Genomic DNA, 26289 nt, shown 5'->3' with positions numbered 1-26289 from the left:
GTCAAAATAAGACACAGTGGAATGGTAAGATGGCTTTGTGGGGGACAGTGCATGTTGATTATGAGTGCTATCAGAGCTCCTAATCACAGGGCCACTTGAATAAGGGACCTGAGCTTGGTCCTCAGAACCACTATAAAATGGGAGAATTAATTTCACAGAGTTGTCTTGTGACTTTCACACACACACACACACACACACACACACACACACAGAGAGAGAGAGAGAGAGAGAGAGAGAGAGGCGGAGAAAGAGACAGAGAGACAGAGAGAGACAGAGACAGAGAAAGACACACAGAGAGACAGAGAGACAGACAGACACAGAAATCGATTTTATAAGAGGCAAGGAAACAGCCCCACCTGTCCTTTGGACAGGAGTCACCTCCTCATTGCAACAATGTAAGGTGCAAAGAGACCAAGACATGGTAGCAAAGATGGAAAGTAAACGGAATCAAACATGGATGGGCTCTGACTTACTAGGCTCCTCTGGCTGCTGCTGCTGTGAAGTCTCACCCTGCCAGGGCCAGAGTCTGGTGCAGAGGGAGCCTCTAAGATGGCCAGTTTGGGAAAGACTTGCTAGTCAGCAGGTGGCAAGTCATTAAATCCCTTACATCTCTGAGAACAGTTGTGAGTTGCCTTCCCTGTCCACAGGGTCTCTGCCAGTGCCCCCAGCTAGAGACCCACAGAATACCTGATAGACTATTGTTGTACACATGACATTTCCTCAGCAGAAAGAACCCATCTTATAGTGAAGGAAATACAAGAATAAACAGGATATAGCATTCGCTAATTTTAAAATATACTTTTGTCACTCTAAAGCAACCATCTGGAATGAACTAAGAGGTCAAGGAAAAAGTTACCAGACAGGTGAGTGGGGCATAGAAAGGTGAGATATTAGAGTGACAGACAAACAGATGATAGATAACAGATAGGTAGACAGACAGACAGACAGACAGACAGAGCAACAGGTAGATAAGAGAGACAGATATGTCTTAGCTGCGTTTCTGTTGCTGCAGCAAAATAATGCGACAACAACTTTTAGACAAGTAACGGTTTATTTTATATCACAACCCTAAGTTGCAGTCCTTCCTGTTAGGAGCGTCAGGGAAACAGGAACTTAAAATAGCTAGTTGCATCACACGAGTAGTCAACAGCAGAGAAAAGGGAATACATTGCTCAACTGCTTGTACTTAGCTTGATTTCTCCACTATTACATACCGCAGGACTCCTTGTATAGGGCATGGTGCTGCCCACAGAGGACTGGGTCTTCTCATATCTAATAACAGATGAGACAACTCCCACAGACATGTCCAGAGGCCAACGCAATACCACACCTCAGTGAGATTCACTCTTCAAGTGATTCTAGAGTGTATCAATGACAAAGCTATCACAGACAGATAACAATAGAAAAGAAAATAAATAATAGATAAATAGATGACAAATAGATGTTTCTGTTCAGAAAGCTTGAGAATTTGAGCTGCTCAATCTCACAAGTTTAGTTTCTGGTACTAGTTTTCAGAGTGGAGAAATATTCTGCTCCATATATGTGTGTGTGTGTGTGTGTGTGTGTGTGTGTGTGTGTGTGTGTGTGTGTATGCAGGACTATGCTCCACGTGTAATTGATGATCTCTTGAGGGATGAGGGTAGCTGCCACAGAGGTGTGTGTCTAGAACCCAGGGTATTCCCCTGGGGCTTCTCTGAGCTTCTGGGCTCAGCAATACATATCAAAAGATACCCTACATCAAAGTAACTTGATAAGACTAAGGCAACCAAAGGCAAGTAGCCCATCAGCAATGGAGTCCTGGGTCACTGCACCAAGCAAGCAATAAAACTGAACAAAACTGGGCAAGAACGAGAAGAACCAAGTGGGATGGAGGAGGTGATGGCGACCCTTAAGGTAGCTGCAACAGCAGGCACGGTAACGGCACCAGCTGTCTCCAGGCCTTTTGGGGGCTACCAGGGCTGCTGCTGCAGCAGGCTGCACTCCTCTTCTGGAAGAAGGAAGACGCATGAGATCTGGATACCAGTTCCAAGTGGCCCAGAAGAAGGCTTGCAGCATGCCTTTCCTCCTTTTTTATTTTAATAACTTATTTTTTGAGGCCATACTATGATCATGTCATTTCATCTTTCCCTTCCCTCCTCCAAGGCCTCCTATATGCCCTTTCTTGCTTTCTTTTAGATTCATAACTTTTAAAAAATTGTTGCTACATGCATATGTGTATAGGTACACACATATATATTACCAAACAATAACATGCCTAGTCTGTACAATATTACTTGTGTGTATGCTTTCAGGGCTGACCATTTGCTATTGAATAATCAATTAGTGTAAGGTGACTCAAGAGCCATGTCTGCAGTCAAATGCTCTGGACCTGCTGGAGCCACGTCTGCATTTCAACATCAGGTCTAGGATCAAGAGCCTATGAGTGCTGCCCCAGGGTGTAAATTGGCCAAGAATCTTAAGTGCTGGAGGAAGCATCAAAGCTTGCTGCATTGAGGCTGTTCTTCAAGTCCTGCCAAAAAAATGTAGCATCACCAAGCGCCGATCGGACATCCTGCTTGGAACTGGAGTGCTGACTGAAGCAGAGAAGAGGAAAACTTTTACCTTTGCACACTTTGTTCATGCTAAACAAAACTGGTGTGTGTGTGTGTGTGTGTGTGTGTGTGTGTATGTGTGTGTGTGTGTGTGTGTGTGTGTGTGTGTGTGTGTATGGTATGGGTATGTGTGTACACATGTAACAATGTCCCAGGGTAGAGGGAAGAAGTTTTGCTTTTCCCCTCAAGAGAACCAACAATGGCCAAGCAGGAAGACTCCAGAAAGAAAATAGATGCACACGAGCTTGCTGGGATGTGAAGCGAAGAGGAGGAGAAAAGGGGACGCAAACTCTGTTCGTTATGGAAACCTCTAAGTTCCTAAGCCACGGGATGGAGAGTGAGAAGGGCTGTCTGTGGAGTGAGAAAGTAAAAATAATGATTCAGGAGCAGAGAAGCAAGCCAGGATTGAATGAGCTAACCTGGGTGCTTATGAGGGGTGTTTCTGCGTGGTTTGTTTCACCCCCACAGATCTGTATTGTAAGCTCACATGTATGTGATGGGCTATAAGGAGACTCAGCAAGTAATTGGGTGACAAGTTTTTATTCTGAAAAGCGGTGGAGAAATTGCTCTAAGCATTCGAAGATTTCAACTTCTCAGGCTGATGGTTTCTAGTAAAAATCTTTCTGTTAGTTCCATATGTGCACATAAAAGTGCATATGTATAGAACTAAGATGGAGATTTGAGGGGAGGGAGAGTGGGGGGGATGGAGGGAGGGAGGCGGTGTGTGTGTGGGAGAGAGAGAGAGAGAGACACAGAGACAGACAAACAGAGAGAGAGAGAGAGAGAGAGAGAGAGAGAGAAAGAGAGAGAGAGATGCGGAAAGAGAAGGGGGCAGAGAGAGAAGAGGTGGGGGAGAGTCAGTCAGAGTGTTTGTCAGGTGGGCTGGAGGCCCAGGAAAGAAGGGTGCAGCTGAAGTGTGAAAATGGTATGTTGGCAGGGTGCTATCTTTGTGGGAGTGGAAATAATTCAGCATTTTTCCATTTAGACTTCCATCTAGTTGAAGCTCACCTCCACAATGGAAATAATCTACCCTCAAAATCTGACTTAAATGTTACACGTTTTAAAATGCCCCAACAGAAACATCTAGAAAGATATTTGACTAAATATTGTAAACAGTGAGTATATTTCACTGGATTTTCTTTTCCTTTCCTTTCTTTTTCTTCTTCTTTTTCTTTTTTTCTTTTTTCCTTCACTAAGACATTTGCTGGTTCTGGGAGAGGAAAAACAGGAAAGCTTTGACTAATTACTAAAGAGCACATTTGGAGTATATAAATGGGCAAATGGGTTTGCTCTCAGTGCAGTCCCCAAAAAGCATCTGGTGCTAAGTGCCACAGATCACTCAACACCCGAAAGTTTGCGCCGTCGAGTTAGAAGGTGACAGACAGGAATGTTGATACGTTATCTTCCGTGTTTGTCTTGGGAAACTCAGGGTAGAGATTACTGGATTGCCCATGCTAAACTGCTTCTCACTTCCTTCCAGGAGCCGAGAATAAGATGCTTATATCTGAGGAGACAGAAATCACCTTCTGAGGCTGTTCATCCTCGCTGACAGGAGGGTTGAAATAAGCAGAAGACCAGAAACAGTGTTACCCCTACCTCACCCTACCCGCATGGCTTCGTAATTTGTTCACCCTCGCTGGCAGGAACCCTGAACTAAACTGCAGACCGGAAACAGTGTCGCCTCAGCATGGCTTCGTCATTTGTGAGGGTTAGTTTGATGGCATCACCAAGAACCATCCTGGCATCTCCCACCCAACATCAGATTTGCTCCTGTGGCCCCTAACAACAGCCAGGGCCTCTCTAAGGGGCTGATGCCGTTGCATCAGGCAGTAAGCAAGGTCTATGATTGGCTCTGGCCTCCTGTACGTCACAGAAGCACCCATGACAACAGGGAGGGGTCCTGCAGGTATTCAGAGCCCTCCCCCCCGCCAGGCTATAATATTCCAGCTGAGCAAAATCACAGAGCTGTCACCCACATATGGCATTTGTTCCCTTCCTGAACCCATTCATTCAAGTGGTATGTAAAAGTTCTTGGAGTATTCTCAAACTTAATTTGAGCGGGCAGACGTAAGAGTTATGGTGCGTTAGGAAAATGTCTGACGGGAAACATAAGATGGCGCTGATGTCTTAAGGACCCCCTCCCTCTTTCCTGTTGGCCTAAGCAGCTTCCTTTTCACTTAGTTTCCCGTTGGGCACCCACACCAAATGGCTCAAAAAAGTATTTGTTATACTGAAAATGTGTTAAATAAGATATAAATAGAGTAAAGAATATGGAGACTGCGGATCTCTGTAGCCATGATTATGGACACTTTAAACTTAGTGTCAAAATAAACGCACTATGCACTGTCTTCAACTACATAAACATCTTTGTATTTTCCTATCTTTTTCAAACCTAGAATTCCTCTAGCTTCCCCTCCCCCCCTTTAGATTTAAGGAATGAGAACTCTCATGGGTAAATTCAAAGACTGTCATTTTTTTCTAACTGTGATTGTGAAAGGTGGACGGAAGCTGTTGGAGCCTCTGTTCTCTCATGGCTCTGTGAGGAGTGCGTGAAACTTCATGTATGCAGAGGGTAGAGTTCCTACCAGGAGGATGGTTGACAGGAAGCCCCCTTCTGTGGCACTGTCCACTCTGTCGCTTCAGGAACTTTTGAAAAGTTACTATGGGCTTCAAGATGGATGGCAGAGGATGTAGGAAATGGCAGCTTACATAGCCATCCTGCTCCATGACTCCTCCCCTGCCGTGGATCTGAAGTTCCACTTTCATTTATGCCTCTCCCTGACTCCATCTTGGATTGCTTTCTATTGCTGTGATGAAACATCATGACCAAAAGCAACTTGGGAAGTAAAGGGTTTATTTCAGTTTACAGTTTATATACTCCGTCATGGAGGGTGGCAGGGCAGGAGTCGGCAGGCAGAAACCATAGAGAGCCAGCCAGTACGGACGGGACATAACACAATGTAGGATTTAAAATGGACTGCACGCCAACTCCTTCAAGTCCTCATTTTTGTAAGGTAGCACTCGACCCCTGCTAAGGTGAGGTCTCAGAGGTACATAGAGCATCTGCCATCTGCAGTGGAGTGTGCATGTCATCTACAAACGGTGTGGCTGCACTTGAAATTCGTCACTGCAGTGAACACCGAGAGCTTTGCTTGATAAGAGTGGAATGGCATCCCAGCTGGGAGTGCGCTGACAGCCACTTTACCCAAAGCTGCTTCCTCCTGGCAAGGAAAGGCTCCCTGGGCAGCCACAGCACCTGGGGCGCTCTCAGAGTTTTTTGCTTTGGTGGTGTCCAGAATTCCAGTGACCCGTAAGCCATGGAGCAGCCCCTCCTTGCTGAAGGCCAGCCTTTGTCCAGATAGCCTGCTGGGCTCCAGTCTTGGTAGCCACGGAACTTGTGAGTCACCAGGCATCCTCAGAGCCATTTCCTACGAAAGCTATGGCTATGCTTTCAGCATGTTCCAAACCATTTTCTTTCACACTGAAGAACGTGGCCTAGCTCACTGCTTCCCTCTCTCTGCCTGGAAGATGAAGCACAGAGCGTGTTGACACTTCAAAACAGTCCAGAGCCGAATTTTGATTCGTGTGCTACTATTACTTTTTTAAAAAAAGTGTAGAACCAGTCGTGATGGTACACACCTTTAATCCCAGTTCTCAGGAGGCAGAGGCAGATGGGTCTCTGTGAGTCGGGGCCAGCCTGGTCTACAAAGTGTGTCCAGGACAGCTAAGGCTACACAGAGAAGCAAAACCCAAGAAACAAAAACAAGCAAAAAAGTGCATGTGTGCACACGCTCATGTGCACGCATGCACGCGCCTCTGACACTGTTCCTCAGGAACCATCCACCTGTTTTCTTGTTTGTTTGTTTTGAGACAAGTCTCCCCTCGGTCTGCAGTAGACAGGACAGCAAGGCATGCCTTTGTCTCTGCCTCTCTGTTGCTGAGGTTACACACCCATGCCATTACACCCTGCTTCTGGTGTGGGTCCCCATGCCTACGAGGCAAGCGTTTTACAGACTGAGGCATCCTCCCAGCCCTGTTACTCAGTTTTAGAAGAGGCGTGGAAAGAAGAACAACCCCTCAGGCCCTTCAGGGGAGGAGACCTATCACTATGAAACACATTTCCTCCATACGGGAAAGAACTGTTTGAGCGCAGCTCCCGGGTTGTGCAGTGTTTCAGATCTGTGGAAGGATCATAAAGGATCATGTGGATTTAAAGGCACAGGAGAGGATTTGAAAAGTCATAGAATCAAACTAACTCAATTTAGTAAGACCATAGTCTACAGCTTTCACCTGGAGTGATAAAGCCAGAAGTAAGTATTGGAGATGAGCCTAGATCCTTATACTACATTGCTTCTGTGCCATAAAACTGTTACCTACAAATTCATATTTCTGACAACTTCTGAATATATGTGTGCTAAGGTGATGTATCAAACTGAACTACATTAAAGTCCCAATCTTGTCCTCTTATTGCTGTCTGTCCTTGGGTAACTTACTTGAACACCCTGATTCTCCATCTCCTAGTCTACAAATGGGGATAAGAAGAAGTTCTTTTTTTTTTTGGTTTGTCGAGACAGGGTCTCTCTATGTCAGCCTTGGCTGTCCTAGACTCACTTTGTAGACCAGGCTGGCCTCGAACTCACAGCGATCCGCCTGCCTCTGCCTCCCGAGTGCTGGGATTAAGGGCATGTGTCACCCTGTGAGGATTATTTTAGGATGAAATATCACCAGATCTTGCCTCTCTATTCACCACAACGAAGCCTCTGATGCTGCCTGGTCCCCAGCTGAAATCACACTGCCTGCCGCCTTTCCCTCCACACCCAGTGTCTTCTCCAAGTCACAGAAACTCAAACACCAGCCAGTCCCCTTCCAATGACTTAACTTGCCTTGCACTGAGGTGTGCATGCTCAAGTCTGGTCTGCCTGTTCTAGAAATTGGAGTAAAAATTAAAGGAAGGTGCATATCTTACACAAATTACTGTCTTGCTTGATTTTAACCTTCCGTGGCCATTGTTCACTGTTGAATAGCATATAATGAGCTAAGTGAAGAGATGAGTAAAGAAACCACACACTTATTCATCTTGTAGGCACCTGTACAGACCTGTAAGGAAAATGTTTAGTAACTGATTCATTTAGATGTTTTACATCTAGTTTATAAGTGAAAACAAGAATTCTGTTGAGATGTAGAATCTTGCCAGAGAGGTTCAGATGAAGTTTCTTTAATCAATTATTTTTGAAAAATAGCATGCATAATAACAGTAAGCTACAGAAAGTAGGGGCAATATAGAAACATGTGTTCAGGAACAAGACTCCAGACTTATAAGTAAAGTAAAATAAAAGTGAGCATTGGGAAGACTGAAATAATTTTCTCTCCATACGCTTTGTTCTATGTCTATTTCTGACCATGACAAAAGCAATGATGCTTGTAAAAATAACCATTTTTGTTGTTGTTGTTAAGGGCAGGGCACTGGGATAGCAACAGCATATGGAGACTTTATAGAGCAGCAAATAAATAGTATTTTAGAAAATTTGATATGCCAGCAGTCAAAACTCTAAGTCCAAGACAGTGTAGGAGAGCCCAAGTTATAATTGAAATAGCTGGTTTTAAACATTATACATTTATACTCAATTTTTAAAAAAATTGTAGCTTATTCTAAATCCTCAAAGTAGAAAGAGGCAATCAGAACTTGATTATGTTGCAGCTGCTGCTCTTTGATACATTTTTATATGAAAGTACCAATGATGTCATGATTAGTATATGCCTTTTCATCCACTACTATCACTGGGGAGATGGCTGATTAACTAGTTATCAGCTTTATTTTCTTTATCCACAATAACTCACTTTACAAGTAAGATGTTTAGTGTAGGGATCAAATGAAGTCCTGAGTGGCTGTGTATTGTGGATATGGGCACATCCACTTCAAAAACCAAAATCTCTGACCCACATGAGTGGCAAAAGCCTTCTCAGATAGGTTAGGGTCAGAGGGATAGCAAAGCACTCTGGTCCTAGTGCAAATGTTGACAGCATGAGCAGAGAATGTGACTTTCCCCATGGGGGCTTATGGCCTGAAGAGCACTCCCCTACAGAGGCAGCTGCTGCTGAGATTAGCCAAGCCTATCACCGTGTTCATCTGTACACCGTAAACCCTGCCTTCTTATTTGCAGGTAATAACACAGTATGCAGTAATCCCACCCTCTGTTGAACTGTACATAGTAAAGATGCTGACTGTCCGGGATGCTGTAGGTTATCCACCAGATCCCAGCTTTTCTGTGTCCCTGTGTCTGTCCTTTTTTCCAGTGCCACCTGTGTTAGATCAGTCCCTGAAGCCATGAAAAGTGAGGCAATTTAGGCTTGGACTCTTGGGATGAAGGCTTAGTTAGTAAAGTGCTTGCTGAGCAAGCATGGAAACCCGGGTTCTGATCACACAGCAGCCACATAAGAAGTCGGGTGTGGCAGCACACATCTGCAATCCCAGCACCAGGGCAGCAGAAAGAGGACGGCCCCTTACCTCCAGGGACCCTTAATGAACCCAGGAGCTCCGGGTTCCGGGGAGAGGCCCTGTCTTACAAAACAAAGTGGAGAGGAGTGGAGGAAAATGCTATTGACACTGACTTCTGGCCTCTAGACTTACATGAATATGTACACACAGTAAATAAATATAAATAAAAAGACATTTGGTAAGTATTAGTAAATAAATGAATTACTGAGCTATGCAGTGCTGTCACATGCCTTTCATCCCAGAATTTAAGAGGCAGAGACAGTTAGATCCCTGAGTTCAAGGCCAGCCTGGCCTACACAGTGGGTTCCAGGACAGCCAGGGTTACAAAGAGGAACCCTGTCTCAAAAGAATCAAAATAAAAAAAATAAGTGAATAAATGAATTACTGGAAGGAGAATGAAGAAACAGAACTACCAAAGCAGCCAATAGCAGCTGTTTATATGAAAATTCAACATCTCAAAAGAACTAAATAGTCTCTACAGACCGACGCTTGGGAATTCATTTGAAGTTTTCTAAATGACAGCTTTCTTTATGCAGGAAGGGGCATGTGTGTCATGTTATACAGGTGCAGGTTAGGGGACAGCTTGCAGGAGTTGACTTTCTGTCAACATAGGCATAAAACTCAGGTGTCAGGCATCTTTACCTGACGATCTTCTCTTCCAGCCAGAAATTCACATTTTTTAACAGCAAAAGATAGCATCATACCACGGATGAGCTAAATTTTTTTAGTTTTTGATCCCCCGTTCCTGGTGCAACCCTAGCTCCGTTCCTCACTTCCCTGACTCCAGAGTTACCTTGACCCCTCCAGCAGGTCTGTGCATCCTTTCCTCCTGTGTCCTTCTGGTCCTGGCTCTAACCCACAGGTATAAAATCAGTAACTTGTTTATTTGTTATTTATTCACTGTTCAGACTTTCCCTCCAATTATAAAAGTTGAACCTACAGGTCTTTATTATTTTTTTTCTACTAAACCTTTACCCCATTTTTTACACAACTATGTAATGTTGCCTTTTTTCTCAGTGTCCTGACACTTCTGCAGTTCTTCATGAAATGTTGAACAGTTGTCACCCTGCAGAAAAGCCGACCACTCCAACAAGTACTCAGCAAGGTAAGTGCGACCCTGGCACAGTTGATGGCGACTGCTTTGTCTCTCTCCAGGCTTAGCTCCAGTCACAGAGATAGAGTCCACACTGGGTGCCCTGATTGGTTGTCCACACTCACGAGTCCAAAGTGGAGGGCATTAACAACAACAACAACAAAAAGAGACAGAGGGTCAGGTGTTCATAACAAAGAGACACAAGACGGCAAACATTCCAGAAAGTTCTCACATCCCAGATCTCACAAAACCCACCTTGAAATTTTGAATTCACTACAATCACAGTGTAAAAGGGATATGCATCTATGAACAAGGTGTGTTCACTTGCTAGAAAGCCCAAGAATAGAGGTGAGAAAGCCAGAGCTTCAGCTGTGCGATTGGGTAAACCCAGTCCGCTGAGTAAACAAGCCTGGGACAATGGTGGACCCTGAGCCAGAGTTTACACATTGCAGCGCTCAGCAAAGGTGACTGGGTGACTCTTTTTCCCAGGTTGGCTTTGTCTCTGGGTGACCTTGAGTTTAGTGCAGGCCACATTAAGGAGAGGCAATTGCCTGCCGCTAAACAGCATGGCTGCCCTTGTTATCTCCAAGGCAAAGAGCAGCATCGTTGGAAGTTCCCATTTAAGGCATAAAGTGGGGCATGCGTAGAGCCAACTAAAACTGTTTGGTACTCTGTTAGGATCATGACAACAGAGCCACTGTACAGCCCACCCTTTGCCCAAAGCACAGTGTTAAAGTCCAACTCTAGAGACCCTGTCCTTTGCAGAAAGATCAGCTGCCTGGATGATCTGGTCAGGATTTCCCCCTTAATCTCTGTATATGACCCACTGTTATAGCTATTAACCTGCATCCGGTGGAAATTTCTGGAAACAGTATAGAAATGGTTTGAAATCAAAACACAGGGAACTCAGCCTGCCCTTATGATGTCAGTTTCTGTTTTAGTTTAAATATTTTTAGTGGAAAGCCAAGCTAAGCCAGGCTTCTTGTTTACAATGGGGCAGTGTTGAATGTGGGAAAGAGGACAATGCACTTACAGTAGAGTTACCACTGTGTGGTTGGTTCTGTCAAAGTTTCACATTGCAGCTCATTAACTGGATGTTCCTGACAGGGCCAGACTAGACAAGCTTCTCTACCCTGAGGGCACCAGTAGGCCAGGAGCCATCTCTTAGAGAGCCTGAACTCAGAGCTCTTTAGTGCTTTACTGCGGATCTCACAATCACTGGCTTTGTTACTCTGTCTCTCACACAATTAGCAAGACTTGGAATGTTCTATTCTATACGCCAATAAAAAAAGTGAATGCAGGAAAAAAGAAGTGAATACAGGGGCCATGCTTTTAAGTGAATTGAAGTGTTAGAGTTCAATGTAAAAAAAAAATCTATGTAACAAAGCAACGGACCAACCAACATTACTGGCTCTAGACATTTTCTAAACAAAAATCTTTTTAAAAAACCAGCAACTTGTTTGGAAGGGACAGCAGGACCATTTGTCTAAGAAAGGGGACTTGGCTATGTGAATCTATCATCTTTATTTAGACGACTTTTAAGGGTAGAGATGTGCTATAGTGGATGCTATGACAAAATAGCGAGCCTGAGCCATCTTTTGGCATCACCCCCTCTGTAACTTTGACATTCATGAGCACTTAAGGCATAGAGAGGTTTTTGTTTGCTTTATTTTGTTGTTTGTTTTGTGTTTCTAAATTAGCTGAATAGCCAGCTTAGATGTGTCCCAAGTATGAGTCAGCTCAGAGGCTCTTTTCAGGTGTCTGTGCTCACTAATGCCAATAGTTACTCGGCGCGGCTCTTCTTGTTTATTTAGTCATACTAAATAGTTGGCAAGGTCCGGGTTGTAGCCTCTGTGAAATCTGTGATTTCACAAGGACAAAACATTACATGATCACAAATGAGAAACAGCCAAAGAATAATACCCATTGGTTCAAATATGAAAGGAACTTAGGCACATAACAGATGCAAAATAACCCCCCAGTCTCCATTGTCACTGTAGTGACAATGCTTTCCATGTGAAAATAGTGCCCCCTGGTGCATGGACAGAGTTTTCATCTTCAGAACTGGCCAAGGAAAACGGACTTTTACAACTTGACCAACATCAGTGGCCTACTTATGGATATGATAGAGTCCTCAAAATTGTACTTTTCTGTTAAACATTCTTCTTTCTCTGTGTGTAAGACCACTCCCTGCCGATGGTCTTACATAAAATCAAGACTCTGTAGTCCCCATAAGATCTGTGGTCATGGGTGGTCTGACTTCGTGCAACCACAGACTCCTGGGAAAGTAAGACATGCTACTGAGGTTTCCTAGTTTCTAAGACCGAATCCATTATGTTTACACACTATGTCACCACCTACCTAGGCTCCACTGAACTTTCTGTGGAAAGATCCAATTTAGTTTTGGTTTTTCTTAGTTTCAGACTGTGTAGCTACTTTTGACCATTTCAGCATAAAGGGGACTGTGCTCTTCTTTCTAATGGTGGATTTCTTACAATTCTGATGTCAGTTCATTTGGGTAATTTCTGTGTGTAGTAAGGAATTTCAAGGTGGTGGTCCTCACATCAAGTCTTTTGGGGGGAAAGGTGTGGTGCAGTCCTTGCTCTCTGCATGACAAAATGCAAGTCTGGAAGTTTTCTGTAATAAAATAAGTCACCATCAGGTAAGCCTGTGATGAAAGACCAATCTGATTACAGCAAAGAGATGCTTCAGTTCCCGTCTTCCCAAATGCTTAATGTTCAGCCTTCTTTCTAAAAGAGGCAATGTTCGGCTTAGCCCTTTCATCTTTCTTCCCCTCATCCCCTCACCTCTTAGAAGATCCATAGCAGACAGGAGAGACGGTGTGCAAGTGGTTATTGCTGCTTCAGCACAGGCAAGGGAAATTAGCATCCACACTAACAGACGGGAGTTATTTGGCTAAGGTTATATGGGGCTGTACTGCGTAGACAGCGGGCAGCGTTTAGGTATTGCAATTTATGTTAACAAATTATGGTTCAAGCAGTTTTTCTTTATTTTATTTTATTTAATTAATTTATTCATATTACATATCAATGGTTATCCCATCCCTTGTACCCTCCCATTCCCCCTCCCTCCCATTTACCCCTTATTCCCCTCCCCTATAACTGTGACTGAGGGGGACCTCCTCCCCTTTTATATGCTCATAGGGTATCAAGTCTCTTCTTGGTAGCCTGATATCCTTCCTCTGAGTGCCACCAGGTCTCCCCATCCAGGGGACATGGTCAAATATGGGGCACCAGAGTTCGTGTGAAAGTCACACCCCACTCTCCACTCAACTGTGGAGAATGTCCTATCCGTTGGCTAGATCTGGGTAGGGGTTTGAGAGAAGCATGGGAGAATGGCAAAGTAGAAGGATCCAGAGGGTACTAAAAACCTACAAGAAGAACATTATCATAGGCAGATTTGGGCCCAGGGGTCCCTCTCAAACTATGGCACCAGCCAAGGACAATACAGGCATGTTTTCTTAAAAGCCCGAATTACTGCTGCCGGTGGGAAGATTCTCCACGATGTCCACCGTCAGGTGTCAGCTCACCGGGCCTTTCGATTTTCAGTTACTGATTTCATTGATTGGTCAGAGCACAGGGTGCCAGGGCCAGGCCTGAGAGGAATCTTACCAAAATGCTAGCCGCAAGCCCTTTCAGCTCCTTCACGCTTCGTCCTCCTTGTTTTCTGCACCTAGAACACCAAAGTTTCTCCATGCCTTCCTCACCTTGTTTCCCACAATGACCCTCTTCAGAAGTGTTCAGGCTAGGGCAGCGTGCCTCTCCCCATAGCGATCGACAGCCCTGATAGTCTGGCAAAGAGGCAATCACTTGAGATTGCTCGGTGGAAGACGCTGAAGTTTCTGCAGGACCTCACATGTCCTATAAGTCCCTTAGTGCTGGAACAGCCCCCCAATAGCAAGACTCCTGTCTTGGGAGTTGGAGCTGTTTATGTACCAGTCCCATTCATCCCTGCAACAAGTCACTCTTGCCCAAGGGACAAACTGACTAGCTTTCTTCAGAATCCCAGCAGTGGCAGAATTGTTTACAGTGCTGCTCCCACAACACCTGCTATTCAGGATCTTTTTCTCACACTGGCTGCCGTTCAATTCAGTTTTAGGCCAGCATCAGTGCCTTCTTTAGGAAGGTTGAAGCCAGGTTCACCTTTCTCCTTCCCCAAATAGAGCTAAGCACTGTGCACTGACTGTGCAATGAACTTCCGAATACAGCTCTCTCCTTCTTTGTTATCAGTAAACATCCCTTGGCCTTTTTTTCACTGCACTTTTTAAAAAAAGCAATTCTTCTGAATTGTGCATTTATTCTTTTTTGTTTTGTTTTGTTTTGATTTTGTTTGTTTGTTTTTTTCCCTTGTTTTTGTTGCTTTTTGAGGTAGGGTCTCTCTCTCTAGTCCTGTCTGTCCTGGAACTCACTATGTAGATCAGGCTGGTCTTGAACTCAGAGCCCTGCCTGCCTCTGCCTCCCAAGTGCTGGGGGATTAAAGGCCTGTGCCACCTCATGCTGCCATGCTGGGCCGGGCATTTGTTCTTAACACCATCATTCCACTGAGCACGTGTTAGCTTCTGGTACTGTTTGGTTTTCTCTGTCAATTCAATCTAAATCCACTGTATTGTGGTGCGCATTATGTAGGAAGGCAGCAAAAATTTCATGCTGAATTAAAAAGATTTTGAGCAATGTTATAGCTTTATCAACTAAAAGAACCTCTGGGAGCCTCCGTTACTGGATGTGATGAATTAACAGGGAATTGGGCTGTCAGATAAGGTCTAGAGAGCCCTCTTAAATTTAAATTGTAGACTACCTTATAATTGAATATGGGTTATACATAGAATAAAAAGTATATTGTTGACATGGCATTCAACTTTGATGGGGGGTCTTGTATAATTTCATTCTTCTTTGCTAACTCTGGAAGTCATTCTGGTGTTGTTTTTAAATTATCTGTATTATCAATTCGCCCGGCTAGCAATCGATCAAGACACAGACACTTGTTATATTTTAAAATAGACTTAGTTAACCTGGGGCAGGGCAGATAGCAATCCCCTAAACTACAATCCCATGGTGGAGCAGGTATGGGATACCTGCCTCAATCTCACGCCGGCTGCTTTTAATATTTTCTATCAAGCTACCTTCCATCCATAATCCCATGTATTTGCTAATGTTTTTCCATCTGGGTCCAATCTTCATCCACACCTGCCACGTGTTTCTCTTCCATCTAACCCATGGCAGCCTTCCTCTTCTCTTCTCCTCTGGTCCCTCTTCTTGTCCTTCCCAGGATCCTCTCTGTCTCTCTAGCCCGGGAAACTTAGCCACACCTATGTCATCCTCCCTGTCCAGACTGATGGCCTGTTATTGGTCAAAAGGTGGGTCACAGAGACAGCAAGTAGTAGTTAGCATCAAAATACCTTGACCATCCCCCAGCATTCTGCTGCGCACTTATCCTCTCATCTTAAACAATAGAAGCAACTAGAATGTGAAGCTGGCCTTCAGACACTAACAGGCAGCGTAAGGGTGTGATCTCTAAGAGAAGTGAATGCAAAAGGCACTCACAGCCAGCTAGCGCTTGCTGGAGAAAGGTCCCCAGCTTCAGCACTGCAGAGGAAACCCGTAGCATGGTAGTGTCTCAGAGTTGAGGTGACACATGAGAGTTTGGGGGGCACCTGGCTGCCTAGAATTTATGGGAAGGAATATCATGAAAGAGATTGACTCTTCACTTGGGTACTGGTTGGTGTGGAAAGGGTAAAAAAACACAACCATGGAGCAGGTGGGACAATTTTGGATCCTTGCTCAGGCAAGGCATGGTTATTGTTCCAGAGTGGCACAATCCCATAATGCCCACGGAGGGCAGGAATTGTCTGTCAACTTGGAGAAAAGCTCAAGACTCAATCATATATGCTACCTGTAAGAAACCCACTTAAAACATAACTACATTGTGTGAGCAGATTGGAAAAGTCACTCATGAGGGTCATAGGAAGCTGAGGTGACTGCAAACACAGGTCAAAGTGTGGGCAGTGATAAAGCGGGCTGTGAGGAGATGGCCATCACTTCTCAGTGAGCAAGGGTGGGGTGCAACTTCATGCAGCGTGTGCACTGTGCTCTCACCTCAATCTCAAGCAACTCCTTGACTGAGCCCTCCCCCCAAAACAGCCCTAATTATTTTCACAGCTAATATCAGAGCTTCAAAATACATACAATAAAAAATGACAGAATGATGTGAGGAACTGACAAATCCAGATCTATAGCTAAAAATTTCAATAGCCAAATGATATCAGAGAGAGTAAGCAGCAGGAAAAGCATCCACAAGTGTGAAGAGGACCGTGGACCAGCCTGGCCTCACTGCAGCTGGCAGAACCCTCAATCCTTCAAACAGCAGGAAAACATCAGTTCTAACCATTGACCAAGGTAGACCATACTCTGTGCCATAGAACAAGACTCAGTAAGTTTCAAATAATTTCAAAAATCACCTAATTACAATGGAAATGTTATAGTATGAAAAATCTCTATAAATGAAACAACACACTCCTAAAACAAGAAAACAGAACACCACCACCACCTACAAACCCTGTAAGTTAAAGAGTCACAAACAGTCATGAAGCATTTTCACACAATGAATGAAACTTCACGTACAATAAAACTTTTGGAACACAGACTGAGCAGGGGGGTTGTATAACCAGTCCTTTTTTTAATGTTATATAGAGTTTATTAAATGAGCATGGGGGGAGAAGGACAGGGGGAAGGGGTACCCCAGAGAGAGAGAGAGAGAGAGATGAGAGAGAGAAAGTGAAAAAGGGGGTAGAGGGAGAGAAAGAGTGTGTGGGGGGAGAGAGAGCTGTAGAACCAGTCTTAAGGCAGGAAATTAAGGGAGAAGCCACCAACCACTGACCACAGTACCTAAGAAACATGAGATAAAAACAAACCAAAACAAAAGCAAGCAGGAGAAAAGAGCAGAAATCAACAGAAGAGAAGGACGAGAAATCAATGAAACCAAATATTTATTCCTCAAGAAGATCAATAAAAAAATCAATAAATGTCTCGTCAGATTGTTCTGGAACAAAAGCAAAAAGGAGACACTACTTACCATCATCAGGGCTGAGGGTGGTGGCACTACTGTAGACCTTACAGAATTTTGTCCTCTTAACAACCAGCACGCGACATGGGCCACAGCATGAGACATGTGTAGTTCTGGCTGTCTTGGAACTTACTCTGTAGACCAGGCTGGCATTGAACTCAGAGATCAACCTGCATCTGCCACCTCACTGCTGGTATTAAAGGTGTGTATTAGCACCACCGTCCAGCTCAGTTTTCTCTTTCTATCATGTGGATTTTGGGGGTTGAACTCAGGCCATCAGGCTTGGCTGAACCATCTCACCAGTTTCTTACAGGTATTTGAAAGAAACTATAATTTCATGCCTATATCATCTTAAGTAAGAAGGATAAATCATTTGAAAGACATATGCTATGAAAGTTCATGAGAGAGAGGAGAGGAGAGGAGGAGAAGACAGTGACAGCTAAGTGGGGTTTAGTCTAGAAATGCACAAATAGTTCTAACATTTGAAAACCAATTCAATTCATCACACTAACAAACCAAATAAGAGGAAAAAAAAATATGATTGTCATAGGTACTTTTCTGCTGCTGTGCCAAAAGACCACGGCCAAGGCAACTTATAAAAGAAAGCTATGGCTTCAGAGGGGGAGAGTTCATGAGGTAGAGAGAAGTAACCGTTGAAAGCTCACATCTTGATCCATGACTACATGGTAGACAGAGAGACTCTAGGAATCATAGTCTATAATCTAAATCCTCAAGGCCCAGTGACACACCTCCTCGTCCGTTCCAAATAGTTCCACCCATCAGGACCAAGCACTCCAACAGAGGAGGGCCATTCTCATCCGGCGCAGCACAATCAGATCAACCCATGCCCAAAACTCCCTGCCAGCCAGTCTCCCACATTTGTTCATGGTAGAAAGCCTCAAAACTATTTACAGAAGTAACTGCTGTTTCAGGTGAGTGTACACCAAGGCTGTGGTTGCCAGTCGAGTGAGGGTGCATGTGCAAAGAGTAAGAGCAGTGCAAGGTTTATCTTCTTACCAATCAATATTGTTGAGAAAATAAATATTAGTAAAAGGAATACATATTGAAAAGGAGGAAATAAAATAATCTTTATTGATAGAAAGTGTGACTGTACATGCAGACATTCCTAAGGAATTTAAAAGAAAACTCCTGAAATGTGAGAATTTAGCAACGCCACAGAATATAATCTCAATGCACTAGTTGCAATGAACAACTAGAATTGAGAATTTTTGTTTTGTTTTGTTTTGTTTGTTTTGCTTTTTGAGACAGGGTTTCTCTGTGTAGCCTTGGCTGTCCTGGACTCGCTTTGTAGGCTAGGCTGGCCTCGAACTCACAGAGATCTGCCTGCCTCTGCCTCCCCAGTGCTGGGATTTCAGGCGTGCGTCAACATGCCCTGCTAGAATTGAGAATTTTAATGATGTCATTTTCTCTCACACAAGAGAAGTAATTTGGCACACATCTATCTAAGTATGTGTAGGATTTTACATTGATGAAAGATCTAACTATATTAAAGGACACATATGTATATATACATATGTATACACATGTGTGTTCCTATGTGTGGGTGCTTGGACACATTTGTCTGAGTTTGGGAGTCAGAGGGCAGTCTTGAGGTCACTCCTCAGGTGCCTTTCACCTTTCCTTGAGTCAGGTCTGTCGTTGGCCTGATGTTTGCTACATAAGCCAGCAAACTTCCTGGAATCCCCTGACTTTCCCTTCTATCTCACATAGCACACTTTAAAAAACTGTCTCTTAGCCTGGCCATCGTGGCGCAGGCCTTTCATCCCAGCACTCGGGAGGCAGAGGCAGGCGGATCTCTATGAGTTCGAGGCCAGCCTGGTCTACAAAATGAGTCCAGGACAGCCAAGGCTACACAGAGAAACCCTGTCTCAAAAAACAAAACAAAACAAAACAAAACAAAAAACCCAACTAAATGAATAAATAAATAATGTCTTTTTCATTTTCTTTAATACCAGCACAGCAAAAACTGTGGTCACTGAGGAGGGATTTGCAGCAGGGATACAGAGCAATGGGGATCATTAGTCATTAATCATTCAATCCTCCCACTAGAAATTTCCAGTGTTTGCTATCTTATTTGTAAATCTCAGACCATATGTTATTTTTTTCTTTCCTCTACTGTTCCTATGTAAAAAATATTTTTTGTTGTTTCTTTTTATCAGTTTTTCAAGGCAGGGTTTCTCTGTGTAGCCTTGGCTGTCGTGAACTCTCTTTGTAGACCAGGCTGGCCTCAAACTCACAGCAATCCGCCTGCCTCTGCTTCCCAAGTGCTGAGATTAAAGGCGTGCACCACCACGCTCAGCGTAAAAAAGTTTTTAATTTATTCAGATTACATTTAAATTGTTATCCTCTCACTTGTATCTTTCTCCATTCCTCCTTCCCTCTCTCTTTAACCCTATTCTGCTCCTCTAGATCTGTGACAGAAGGGGACCTCCTTCCCCATCCTATGGTCATAGGGTATCAGGTCTCATCTTGGCAGCCTGTTTATTCTTTCTCTGAGTGCCACCAGGCCTTCCCACCAAGGGGAAGTGGTCAAATATGGGGCACCAGAGTTCATGTCAGAGTCAGTCGCTGCTCTCCACACAACTGTGGAGAATGTGCTGTCCATTGGCTGGATCTGAGAAGGGGTTCAATGTTTACTGCATGTATTGTCCTTGGTTAGTGCAGTAGGTTGAGCAAAACCCCCCTGGGTCCAGATCCACCAGCCTTAATGGTCTTCTTGCAGGTTTCTAGGACCTTCTGAATCCTTCTATTTCCCCATTCTCCCATATTCTCTCACTTAGAGTCCCAATAAGAAGTCCCCGCATCTATCCTATGTAAAATTTTAAGTGGAGTTCTGTAGCTGCCTTTTCTCCTTTCTCGTATTTTCTTAAGCTCCTTAATCAAAGTATTTTAGTGTGTGTGTGTGTGTGTGTGTGTGTGTGTGTGTGTAACACACACGTGTATTCTGTATGTTTGAGTACAGGCTCACAGATGTCATCTGATGCACATGTGACCCACGCATGTGGAGGTCAAAGGACAACTTATCTTCTTTGAGGCAGGGCCTTTTCTTGCTCACTGCTGTGTTCATAGCTCACAGCTGGCCAGAAGCTTCCATGGATTATTTTGCCTGCACCTTTCTCTCTCCTTAGGAGCATTGGGATTCCAATGTCTGTTCATGCGTGCTGCATTTTATGTGGGCTCTGGGGATTACATATCAGGTTGTGATGCTTGCACAGAAGATGATTCACAAAATATATTCTTTTTTCTTTTCTTTTGGTTTTTCCAGACAGGGTTTCTCTGTGTAACCTTGGCTGTCCTGGACTAACTTTGTAGACCAGGCTGGCCTTGACTTCACAGAGATCTGCCTGTCTCTGCCTCCCAAGTGCTGGGATTAAAGGCATGCATCACCACCGGCCAGCACACAAATATATTCTTTTTTAAAATATTTATGTATTTATTTATTATGTATACAATGTTCTGTCTGCATGTACACCTACAAGCCAGAAGAGGGCATCAGATCGCATTATAGATGGTTGTGAGCCACCATGTGGTTGCTGGGAATTGAACTCAGGACCTTTAGGAAGAGCAAGCGGTGCTCTTAACCACTGAGCCATCTCTCCAGCCCCACAAATATATTCTTAAAGATAATTTTCTTTAGCCGGGTATGATGGCACACACCTATAATCCAGCACTCGGGAGGCAGAGGCAGGTGGATCACTGTGAGTTCAAGGCCCGCCTGGTCTAAAAAACGGGTCCAGGACAGGCAAGGCTACACAGAGAAACCCTGTCTCAAAAAACAAAAACAAAAACAAAAACAAAAAACAAAAACAAAAACAAAAACAAAACAAAACCCCAATCCCCTCCCAAAAAGATAGTTTTCTTGGTAAAGCATTTTAGAGGGAGAAAGAGGAAAATTGCCTCAGTTTGGAATATTATGTGATGATCCTAATGACTTTGAATAGCTGTTGTAAACTTCTAAAATGTAAGATATTCTTGTAAATTTTTTCTGGCAATAGCAATCTTGTGGGATTGAAGAACCTGACCAAGGGAGGCCACTAGAAGGCCTTCCTCATGGCGGGCAAACTATTGTACAGAAGCCCTCTATCAGCTATTCCCTGTTTACTGGACAGTTAGTGAACACCTGCTGTGATCCAGGCACAGCTGGACACTGAGACATGAAGAAAAACCATATTTGGCTCCTATTCTCTAATTACCCAGTTCAGGGACATACCAACATATAAACACACACATGACATATAAAGTGACTGGGGAATGTTTAACTGGCCAGACAAACAAGTTTTGGGACAGAACCTACAATTCAAATATTGTGTCCACTCTTCCAAGTCCAGCCTCAGCCATGACAGCTGTCTGTGAACAGTACAGATGATGAGATGAAACTAGACAGCTTGCCAAATATTTTAACATTTTTACAATGTGTGTCACCATGGTATGTTGGAAAAATTTTAATGCATGCACACAACTTCAGGGTACTAATGGGTTGTGTCCTGTTTTGTTTTGTTGTCAACTTGACACAAGCTGGAGTCATTTGGGAACCTGTGGAACCATTTCTCGGTTAACGGTTGATATGGGAGGCCGCAGCTCACTGTGGGTGGTGCCATCTCTGGGCAGGTGGCCTGTACTGTGTAAGAAAGCAGGCTGAGCAAGTCATGGGAAGCAAGCCAGAAAGCCACACTCCTTCACGGTTTCTTCTTAGGTTCCTGTCTCCAGGTTCCTGCCCTGAGTTCCTTTCATGATGGCCTATGATGTGGAACCCTAAGCTGAAATAAACCCTTTCCTCTCCAAATGGCTTTTGGTTGCAGTGTTTTATCACAATAGAAACCCTCACTAAGATGGGTAGACACTATTTGTAACTAGTAGACTACTGTGAATTCTTTGAGGAATTGGCACAACAATACAATGCTATGAAGATTAGGCATACAGTGCAAATGGAGTTCTTAGCCCCACCTCTGGTCTGGTGTAGTTCTAGCCAAGAGCTATCTTCATTTGAAAGAATGTGATTTATACATTGCAATGCTTGGACATGACAGTAGAGGGCGCACATACATTGGGAACGACTCTTGAGAAGTCTTAGCTTTCAGATAGAGATGACTTGGGAAGACCCACGTTACCTGGTACTGGCACATACTACTATGGTTCTGTGTGTGTGTGTGTGTGTGTGTGTGTGTGTGTGTGTGTGTGTGTGTGTGTGTGTGTGTGTGTGTGTGTGTGTGTTGTGTTTGTGCATCATCCAAGTCCAACTCAAGCAATGTAACGGAGGAAACTTGGAGAAATGAGATAATGTTCTACCAAAGATGAACCAGAAACGTGAGGAGATGTTGCCGACTTCTCGTTCTGGCAACAACAGTGATACCACCCCAACCCCCACCCCTCTCTCTGTTGCCTCCGAAATAAGTAGCTGTCTTCGTTAGGATCAAAAAGTACAGTCAACTGAATAGATATGCAATCCATTCTGCTTCTTGTTTGCAAGAGTGACACTTTCTGCTGCCCTGGGCGCTTCCTCGATGTCTACTCACTAACTATAATAAGGAAGAGGAGAAAGGTGGAGGATCAACCTTTGACCTCCAAAGTTCCTTAGAACTTGACAGATAATTCTGTTACCAACGGCTATTGCTGACTGGACATTCCCCCATCTCGCTCCCTACATCACACCTCTGATCATCCCAGGCATTTTATATGGAATCTCTATTTCCATTTCCCCAGAAGGGAATTTGGCACTCAGAGAGTTTAGGCAGGATGCACTAACCAGAAAGAGGCAAGCGGAACCCAAACTCGCTGTCCTGAAGGCCTACGATCAAGATGTTCCCTTGTGGGAGAGGACAACAGAGCATCCAGCATGAAGTTTCCTAATCCAGCACAGGCTGGTGTCTTCTGGGGAGGAGAGGGGAGTCTGTGGGGGCTCTTAAGTTCGAGATTCTTCACAGGAAATTCATTTTAGAGCTTACTTTGCTTGTTTTCCTTGGATATTTTTTTCTTTGTTTAGCTCTAAGGTGGCCCAGGACAATGGAGGGGCTTGCTTTGAAAACAGAGACGCACGGTGCATTCATGCCCTTTTGGAGATGCCTCCATAAGGTAGACCAGAGGATGCAGGCAGATACTTCACTCACGAAAGTTACTCTTTTAAAAGAGACCTCCTCAGGAATATCTTTGGGGGGCTTTGCGGGGGGAGGAGGAATATCCCTTGGGTAATGTGGCTGGCTGCAGTGGGAGGGATTGTGTACAGCAGGCGCTCTCGTCATCTGGAGACCTCCACACAAGGGACCCCAATATATCTCCAGAAGTTTCGAGAGATTAAACTCCTTTTATAATCTTTTGCTTTTCAGTAGGTTGGTATTTGCACTTGTTACCAAGGAAATTCTGAGCAATATAGTGGATGCTTTAACACATAGCAGAGGAGGCAGAGCCAGACGATAGCATCAGATGGGGTCTTCATCTCACATGCTTTAAAACGGTTAAGTGCTATTTAACTGAAGAATATTATTGATGAAGTGCTTAAAATCTCAGACTTTCAAGGTACATCTATTTCATAGTATATATGGTGACGTTACATACATGGACCTCTCAAGGAAAAGCTCTTGTTTCATTGTCTGAGCCACCGAAGTGAGCCTGTCATGACAGAAAAGCTGAAAAAAACCAATATGCGGAAACTTTTCCTCCCCACCAAGAGCTCCACAGCATGTAAGAGGCCCTGGAGATGTTACCAGATGTGGATTTCTGCCATTGTGCATGAATTGTACCAGCCTTCAGAATGTCTGCACAATTCAGTGGACAAATGATTTCCAGATGACCCTGCACTACAAACCACGTATGGCTAAGAGTTCTACTCAAAATACAAGCTACAAAGGGCTAGAGTAACCCCATGGCAGAGTTCTTGCCTAGCATGTCCAAGGCCCTGGGTTTCATCCACAACCCTGAAGAGGAAAGGCACACAAAGAAAAACACAAGGCTGACCAATGGGGTTGCTGTGTGTATATATATGATATATATCATATAATATATGATATATATATATATATATATATATATATATATATATATATATATATATATGGTCTTAGAAGGTTTCAGGTTCTACAGTGCAGTTGCTGCTAAGAATCTACCACTTCCCCAGTGTGAGTGGGATTTCAAAGAACGACTTTGTTAGCCAAAAGGCTATAACTTTTCCCCTTCAGCTGCATAGTGACATCAGTCTGAATCTTCTTCAAAAACCTCAACCACAAGGATGTTTTACAATATATTTAATGCAGGAGCAGATATTAGAGAGACTTAAAGACTATAACTCCGGTCGGGAGAGGTGGAGAAAGCCTGTAAGCCAAGCACTTGGAAGATGGAGGCAGGAGGCTCAGGAGGCTCACTATTACATAGTGAATTTGAGGCCAGCCTGAGCTGCTTGAGACCCTAAAGCCGCTCTCCTCACTGCACTTTTACGCTGGAAGACCTTCTTGTTGTTCATAAACCATGCTCATTTTAACGTAGAATGGGAAGATTATTGGAAGCTTGAATAACTTACCTCAGATTTGAGTTTTAATAGAATGAATGCTTATTGCAAAATTGTGATACACAAACATGGGTTCGAAATGACTTTTAAAGTACTAAGGTATCTAAAGAGCTGTTTGGGAACAATTAGAATAGTTACAAAGAGAAAGAAAGCACGCCCCTGTTTTGTGCAGCAGGCACTCAACAGTTAAATAAGAACACAAAAGCCAATGTGACTAATACTCTAAGGCAGGAAGTAAAAGTGTCAAACAAGTGGTCTCTGCCTTTGCCGCTCAGGATGATAGCCACTAGCCACCTTTAGACACTAGAAAGAAATCGAGTGTCAGCTGAGATCTGTCAGTGCCCTTACACAGGAGACTTTAGGTATTCAATATGAACAAACACAAAGTATCCTCATATCCAGAAATGTTACTATGTTGTACAAATTGGGGTATTTGGGGGATTAAAGCTAATTTCCCCTATTTAAATGTGGCTCAGTGGGTGAAGTGCTTACATGCAAGTAGGAGGGTTTCAGTTTGGATTTCAGGAGCCCATGTGACACTGGATGTGACAGTGGCATGGCAAGATGAGAGATCGGGGGAAACCCCCAGAAGCTCTCAGGCCACCCTGGTTGACTCAGTATCAGCAGAAGACCCTTTCTCAAACAGGGTCAAAGGCCAAGTGGCATGCCAGCCTCCCACATGCCCTGCACACATGCGCACATCCACATACATACCCAGGGAGGGATGGAGGGAGGGAGGGAGGGAGGGAGGGAAGAGAGAGACAGAATAAGAACATGAAGGGACTCAGAAAATGCAAGGGGAGCGGTCCATTTCTCTCAGACAAGAATATTAACGTAACTTCAAAGTAGGAAGAACTGCTGTGGGTTTGGGGCGTTGTTGGGGCTAGGGTCTCACTGTGTGGGGTAGCTGGAGAGGAGAGGCAGGGAGGGAACATCAGTCGTGAGTGATGGCAATGCTAAGCAGACTTGTTTGAGTTGCACCGCTGTTTTCTAGGTGGGAGAAACATTTCCTGGGTAACTAAACCGAACTTTGGGTGCTAAGAATATGGCCCTGTACGTGTGTAAGCAGTGACTGGCTCGTAGGAGACAACTGGAATTTTCTAGCAGTTTATGGGCTGTCTGAACTAGGACTTTCTTTGTGTGGGAACTGAGCAACATTAGCTTCTAGAAAGTTCCCTGTGGCTAGACATCCAGGACCAGGCGTGCTGGGCGTGTGAATGCGTAGTGATAAAGTTGAACACAATGACATACTTATCTCCTGGGAGAGAAGAAGGCAGGTGCCGCACCTGTGTGATGGCTGGCATTTGCCTCCGGCTACTACCCTAGACACGTGTGTGTCCAGATGGGGCATTGCTTTCTGCCTTGTTGTTTGCTGACTTATTTTGCCAAGCCTTTGTAGAATTTTTCCTGTTTGAGATATTAATGTCTAAGGTGATGAGCTGAAAAGCCCATGAAACCCGAGTGACAACATAAAAGCTGCCTGTCTCGGCCCAGTGGCTACATCCGTGGTAAC

The 26289-nt window shown here is 44.1% G+C and overlaps 1 protein-coding gene across 1 annotated transcript in view; it reads left to right on the top strand.

The window, feature by feature from the left end:
• Positions 1-4476: 4476 nt before the first annotated feature.
• The window catches only part of STAT4 (signal transducer and activator of transcription 4), a 119855-nt gene continuing 98042 nt past the window's right edge, over positions 4477-26289 (top strand). Inside the window, exons 1-2 of the mRNA XM_084778886.1 lie at positions 4477-4608; positions 10105-10192. The gene's annotated coding sequence lies outside the window, so the exon portion shown is untranslated. The remainder of the gene's footprint in view (positions 4609-10104; positions 10193-26289) is intronic.

Source organism: Acomys minous, assembly GCF_964271855.1.
Source record: "Acomys minous genome assembly, chromosome: 4".
NCBI lineage: Eukaryota > Metazoa > Chordata > Mammalia > Rodentia > Muridae > Acomys > Acomys minous.
This window is presented reverse-complemented; position numbering and strand designations above follow the sequence as displayed.